This window comes from Tachypleus tridentatus, chromosome 8, assembly GCF_004210375.1.
Source record: "Tachypleus tridentatus isolate NWPU-2018 chromosome 8, ASM421037v1, whole genome shotgun sequence".
Classification (NCBI taxonomy): Eukaryota; Metazoa; Arthropoda; class Merostomata; order Xiphosura; family Limulidae; genus Tachypleus; species Tachypleus tridentatus.
In genome coordinates this window covers 48,481,049-48,489,045 of record NC_134832.1, presented here as the reverse complement: position 1 = coordinate 48,489,045, position 7,997 = coordinate 48,481,049, and positions in this window count along the sequence as shown.

Sequence of the window (7,997 nt, the reverse complement as noted above, 5' to 3'; positions counted from 1 at the left end):
CTTACCATGCTATGTTTTCTAGCAAACTCATTCAATGTGAATATTGATGAAGTTCTTTCATTGTTTTCAAAGAACTTCTTTACATTTAATATACTTTTTACTGCCTTTTAACAAGCAAACAAACAAATAAAGATTTTTAATTACGACTAGTTTCGGCCAAGACCTGTATCATTTAGCTAACACTAGATGTTATGTTTTTAGGATAGCAAAATTTATTAATTTAAAAAAATTAAATGTCTTCAAGCGCCCTCAGAAGAATGTTACCTCGTTTGAATGCCATGAGGAGAGCTGTCATCTCCATCCTTTTTTCCGCTTGTGGAAAGTTTAAATGTTTCACTAACATTTTGCTGAATGTTCTAGCTCCATGAGACGATGGATGCCCAGCCAGCTTTCTCGTTAAATTGAGAGAAGAGTAAAAAGTTCTAGTGGACAGCAAATCAAAGCTTTAGTTATGAAAGAAATGAAAAACAGTTCAGACGACTGATGTGTTTGTTTCTAATGTTTGTGCAATTAAAGGGTTATTTGTGTATACTGCGCCGTATCTAATTTCGAACTGATAAATTAAAGAGAAGGCAGATATTTAGCAGCACTAACTGTGGATTCTTGGGCTACTCTGTTCTGAACGAATAGTGACGTTTGGTTGTTACTCTTATATCGCAATCCAACTACCACTACCCAACAGTGCGAAAGGAGTTTTTATGGCAAGGGTGTGGACTATCGATCTGCTTATTTAAAATCCGAGCACGTTACCCATTGGGTTACGCGTGATCCATCAAAAGTGAATGCATGTGATATATTCATTATCATATTTAGATGTTTAATCTTTAATTGTTATTATATACCATACTTAAGAATTCCAAGAACAGTAATACCGAATACACTCAGTTACCATGTTGAATACAAGGAAGTTTATAATAAATACAGATGTGCAACCAGGATGATTCTGAGAGAACTCGCTTTAAACCATGAATGTCTAAACCTGATTATTTGTTTTAAAAAAATTTCACACTGGACTATCTCCTTGTCCACCGCAGGAAACGAAACCCTAGATTTTAGCGTTGTAAGTCTGTAAACTTACCACTGATATACTGAAAAATCAATTTTTAAGTTATCTTTATACAAGATAAATAAATATATTTTGAGTATATTGAAATGGTTACGATCTATTTTTCAGTGTTTTAAGGTATTTTAAATTAGATAAAGTATTCGTCCATCTAAATATAATATTTCATAGTAAATATATTTTTATACAATTTTTTTTTTTAAATCGGGGTTTATTGAAGTTTTTGACATGGTTCTTTGGTTCACATGCGAATAAAGTGCCGTTCAGAAAAACCAACAACAACAAAAAACTTTCCAGTTCTATCGTTAATATATATTTCTGATTACATCATCCACTTTGTTGTTATATTCTATTAAATACATATATTATTGTACTATCTGCATCATTGTGCAAATTTGTCCTAAATGACTGACATTTGCCAGTGTTTATATTTTTCAAACTTCAACTTTTTGCTTTTGTCATTCAATATAGGTGGCGTAGGTATCGATATTGAAAACTAGAAAGAAGGAAGCACAGAGTTAGAAATCATTCAAAAATTTTGCATTTTCGCACCACGAGCGTACAAAACGTAATGTTGCTTCGTGCCACTGACTTTTTAAGAGTATATATATAAAATAGCGAAGTTTTTTTTAGATATATCACTACATATTATATAGTATAGATCATTATTAGTGGGGAAAAACATGTATTTCAAATTTAAATTATTCAAAACCGTTGCTGGTCAAATTGCACAAGTTATTTATAAGCAAATTACTTTTTTTTTTACACATTTTGAAAAAGTGCACAAGAACTCCTAAGCTCGTGAAAATGGCGAAGTTATGAGTAAAACGACATTTCAAACCTAAGCCTTTCGTTTGTATCACGAGTAGGATGTTGACATAAATAATAATAGAACAATGAGTTAGAAAACGAAAGAACAAAAAAAAAAAACTATATCACGTGCGCAACAATAAAAAAGTGTGAAATATAGATAATTGGGCGATGGATTGTTTGAAGTTGAACACAAAGGTGTAGAAAGGGTTATCTGTGATTTGGTAACAAGTATAAAAAAACCGATTTCTAGTATTATAGGTCCGCAGACATACCGCTGTGCCACCTGACGAGGGAGGACGAAATATAAATGAAACTGAGGAAATAACAGTGTGGGAGAGGTAGTTCATCGAACTAGAATTAATAAAACTGGAAAGGTTTGTTTGTTTTGGAATTTCGCACAAAGCTACTCGCGGGCTATCTGTGCTAGCCGTCCCTAATTTAGCAGTGTAAGACTAGAGGGAAGGCAGCTAGTCATCACCACCCACTGCCAGCTCTTGGGCTACTCTTTTACCAGCGAATAGTGGGATTGACCGTAACATTATAACGCCCCCACGGCTGGGAGGGCGAGCATGTTTGGCGCGAAACCGCGACCCTCGGATTACGAGTCGCACGCCTTCCGCGCTAGGCCATGCCAGGCCAACTGGAAAGGACACGCATGAAATGAATAAACAAAATCAACGTATTGTTGATAATTTTATAACCTTACTATTAATTTCTTTTAAAATGTTTTATTGTAGTCATGAGTTACCCAAAACTAGAGCAGCTACAACACCTTCATTTATTTTGTTTGTTTATTTTGAATTTTGCGCAAAGTTACACGAAGGCTATCTGCGCTAGCCGTCCCTAATTTTGCAGTGTAAAACTAGAAGCAAGGCCACCCACCGCCAGCTCTTGGGCTACTCTTTTTCCAGTGAATAGTAGGATTGACCTTAACATTATAACGCTCCCACCGCTGAAAGGGCGAACATATTTGGTGTGACAAGAATTCGAACCCGCGACTCTCAGATTACGAGTCGAGTGCTTTATCTACCTGGCCATGCCGGGCCCATTTATTTTGAAATAAACGAGAGAAAAACCTTGGGTTTGAACAGTTTTGTGCATTCATTAATAAATCACTGATTATAACCCATACGAGTGGGCATAACATACATATCCCATTGTGTAGCTTTGTGCTTAACAATAATCAAATATCTTATTATTACTTACGCTCCATATTTATCCACACCGAGAGCGGAGTTAGAGGGAATTGCTTTAATTTTCGAACACCTCGGGAGAAACTAATTCCCAAATACTTACTATGTTGATCCAATCGAATCCAATGGAAGGGTGGCATATCATACTAAATGGAACTCTTTCTTATACGATACTAGAAAAAAAATTTAAGCGAGATGCAACACCCAAATTCACGAAATTTTTATCTTGTGTGCATACAATAGGGGTCACATTTTTTCTGTTTCGCCTCCGTTTTACGTCAGGGAGAATTTTATTTTTTTTAATTCTGAGGGTGCAGGTATGACGTCCTGTATACGTCACAAGAAGATCTTTTCATGCCACTTTTTGAGACTTTTTTTAAACCACAGTTTATTTAAAATTAAAACAAATTAACAAAGTTGTTTACTAAATGTATAATTCTTTATTATTTTGAATGTTACGTGTATCGATGAGATCGGAATTTATTCGTTTCTTTGAAACATCTAGACTTCAATGTTGGTATGACGTTAACATCAAACATATTTGTGTAAATAGGCCTGAAAGGTTATAAATTTATCGTCTCGAAAGCTTACAAAAGTTGGGGAGCAGCGAGTGACAAGATTAGACTATAAATACAAGTATCAGTATTTTGCTTACAATGATAGAGTATCAGTCAATCATTTTAGTTTGGTTAGTGTTTAATCTTTGTAGAATATTTGGAACAGTGTTAGTTATCGCATAAATATTCAGTTACTTTATCGGTTAGCCATGAAATTATACAAGTAAGTGTATTTATTTGTTTTTACACAAGTCGTGATATGTGTTTGAAAGTGATTTGTAAGGTTATTTAGGCCTACAACCTACAAGTTACAACGGCGTACAAGTGTCTTGTAGAGACGTTAATTAAGGAATATACTAATTTGTTATTGTTTGATGAGCTAGGCTTCGAATAATTTTCACTGAATATTTTGAAAGATTCTGCTAAATAAAATAACAACTCGTGTAAAAAGTTGAATTATTCTGGTGAAAGTGAAATGAAACGTTGTTTAAACATTAACTTTCGAGATGGCTTCACTGTGATACCGGAGACTTATTGGAGTTAATGTAACAGTCAAAATAAAGTCGAGGAAAATGAGACAAGAGATTGAAAGAGTATTAAAAAAATAGAAAGGAAAATAAAAAGACCGGAATTTAAGAGAGAACTTAAAAATTAGATAAAGTATATAAGGGAGAACTAAAATAAAAATAAATCTGATTGACGACAATATCGCTAAACCTACTGGAGATGTCCAGAAAGATTATACCAATAAGATTGAAGTATAGAAGGCTGTGATGATAAAAATAAAACATTAAAAATACGACATGAAATTGTAGGAAAAATACCAGTGACAGAATAAAAAACCCTGGAAAATAAATTATTAAATGCAACGATTAAACTAGTCATGATGCCCAGCATGGCCAGGTGGGTTGAAGCGTTCGACTAGTAATCTGAAGGTCGCGGGTTCGAATCCCTGTTGCACCAAATATGCCCGCCCTTTCAGCCGTGGGGGTGTTATCATGTGACGGTCAATCCCACTATTCGTTGGTAAAAGAGTAGCTCAAGAGTTGGCGGTGGGTGGTGATGACTAGCTTACACTACTAAATTAGGGACGGCTAGCGCAGATAGCCCTCGTGTAACTTTGCGCGAAATTCGAAAAACAAACAAACCAGCCACAACTCTTTCTGCATTAGATCAAGAGTGCCAGTTTAAAACACCATCTACTACAAGATATGAATTAGAGGGAACTTATTTGGTCTACAACAATCACATTTTGTGGTGTGCTAGCAGTTAATGAAAGACCTATGTGGAATACTCCAGTAAAGATACGACCAAATTATCTTTCAGATAATTCAACAACGTCACTCAATTGATAAACGATAGATTATGATGGAGAGATTCCATGGGAGCCATACCAAGACCAGTTAAAAATAATTTCAGCGTGAATTCGTGAAGTAGTGAACAGTAAGGTATTCAATTTGTGGCCTGTAAATCATTTTTGACGACATTAACTATCTCCAACTGAGAGCTGTAAGAATTAACAAGTATTGGTAACTTCTTTACACACTAGGCATTGACTGACATACCAGAAGAAATTATCCAAAGCAAAGTGCTGGAATCGGGTACAGAGGAGAGAAGAGATCTCGGTCAAAATTGCAGAAAATTTGTAAATGTTTGCCTATTTGTCTTAGCCAGATACTCTTTGTAAAATGGTAGATTCTTTGGAATGTGTCCAATGTATAGATGTAATAGCAGACAAGGATATGGATGTTAGAATGAAGCCGTATAGTTATATACAGTTAAAGTCGGCACTGTAGTTGGTTTTGAAAGTGGAATCCATCAAAGTTATAGATAATGACTCCACTTTGAAGTTACGGGATCGTCAGCTCGAGCGATATTTAAAGATCAATTCTCACTGACGACAGTTTAGAAACACTGAAAGGATTAGTTTAACCACTATTTACACATAAATGAGGAAATAAAGCACAATAACATAGGCGTTTCAACTGTAATTTGAAAGGGCACATTGCTATGAACTACAGACAAAGACTTGTAGGGAATAAAAACTCTTTCCAAAGGATATCAGAAAGAAGGACCTCATAGAGCCGAGATTATGATAAGTTAATACACCAAAAAGGATGAGTATACTGATGAAACAAGATAGAGCAAACAGGACTCATCTGGACTTATGAGCCAAAGTCTAGCTAAGAATACCCCATTTGCTCCATTTGAGGCAAGAAGTTCATTATTTGAAGACATCAGTCGAAGAGTCTACGGGTTTATTGATGGAAAGTCTTGTAGTTTGTTAATGGACTCTGGTTTTACAGCTACAACATATCGACAACATTTAGTAATAAAAAGTGAGAAATTGCCTCCAGAAATGAAGAGAGAAAAGGGTGTTATATGAACAGCAAGAGCAAAATTAGAAGTTTCCTCTACTGTAGAAAACTTTTCTACACCTCTTGATGTCTGTAGGTAATCAGGATAAAACATTTGTGTTGTTGGATACTTTATAATCAGGGTTTGAGCATTGGTAGGTATATGTCTGCTCAACAAGGTTTTCAGTGGTTGAACTTGGAAGATGGTTTTCCTGGACTCTTATGGAAGATGGTTTTCCTGGACTCTTATGGAAGAGGGTTTTCCTGGACTCTTATGGAAGATGGATTTCCTGGACTCTTATGGAAGAGGGTTTTCCTGGAATCTTATGGAAGATGGATTTCCTGGACTCTTATGGAAGAGGGTTTTCCTGGAGTCTTATGGAAGAGGGTTTTCCTGGACTCTTATACAGCATCGTTGATCATTTCCCTGTGAACGCTTCTAACTGTAGGTTTTTTTTTGTCAAATAATTGACAGGAGAGGTTTCCCGAGGAGAAATACATTGTTTAGTCAATCGGTTTCTTTAGATTCATTTATTTAAGGCTCATATTGTGGTGTGCAAGTTATCTTGGAACAGGGTTGAAACGCGAAATTAAGTAGTTAGTACGAACTTTTTGTTTCATTGATTCCTCTTGTCTTTTTTTTTTCTGTGTTTATTTATTCAACGCGTAGGTCCCGGCCTGGCCAGGTGGTTAAGGCATTCGACTTGTAATCCGAGGATCGCGGTTTCTAATCCCCGTCGCATCAAACATGTTCGCCCTTTCACCCGTGGGAGCGTTATAATGTGACGCCCAATCCCCCTGTTTGTTCGTAAAAGAGTAGCCCAAGAGTTGACACTGGGTGGTGATGACTAGCTGCCTTCACTCTAGTTTTGCACTGCTAAATTATAGAAGGCTAGCGCAGATAGCCCTCGTGTAGCTTTGCGTGAAATTCTAAACAAACCCAAACTAAAAACATAATTCTAAATCCATTTCACGTAGGGAAAACGCATTTATTTCTTCCATAATGCTTGTTAAAGCTACTTTCATTTGTAATTGTGCTACGAGGTCAAATAAAGTTTCAACAGAAATTTCCACGAATAATGATAAATAAACAAATAAACTTATTTTCAAAACGTCCTCGCTCATCTTTCCATAATCTGAATAGATGTTATAAACATTGCTGATAACACTGAAATGAATCACTTACTCAGTAATTCGTATATTAAACCAGTTTTATTTATATCACATTCGCTTTCTTATCACTTCACGAAGTTTTCAGATCATAACAACAAGTGTCCTTTAGCAAACTAAAATATTTAAATTATAGCTTACAATAATATTAAATAACGTATTCGGGATATCTCAGATTGACAATTATGTAGTAAGTGCTCATAGTAACATAAATTAATATTTTATGCACGTCATATGCCTGAGATTAAGATTAAACTATACAGAATTTAACACAAATATTGCAGATTAGTATAAGATGTGAAATTATGCATTTCTGATGTCACATATTGACATGGAATAAAAACTTTGCGTTATTTGGTGCTATGTTAACGTAAAATAAGAAACCGTACATTTTTATGTCTAATGTCAATCAGCTAAAAATATTACATTTAACCCATATGTTTATTATTATCGTGTAATACCCACGGCATGGTCAGGTGATTAAGGTACTCGACTACTAATCTGATGGTCGCAGGTTCGAATCCCATTTACACCAAGCATGCTCGTCCTTTAAACCGTGGAGACGTTATTAATGTGACGCTCAATCCCACTATTCGTTGGTAAAAGAGTAGCCCAAGAGTTGGCGGTGAGTGGTAATGACTAGCTGCCTTTCCTCTAGTCTTACACTACTAAATTTGTGACGGCTAGCGCAGATAGCCCTCGTGTAGCTTTGCGCGAAATTTAAAACAAACTATATAATACAAAATCTTATAATGCAAACTTGTGTTAAAATCTGAATCCCAGGGCTTTACACAAAGCAAATGTTCATACACAAGAAAAGAGAAAAATTATTTTGGATGAACTC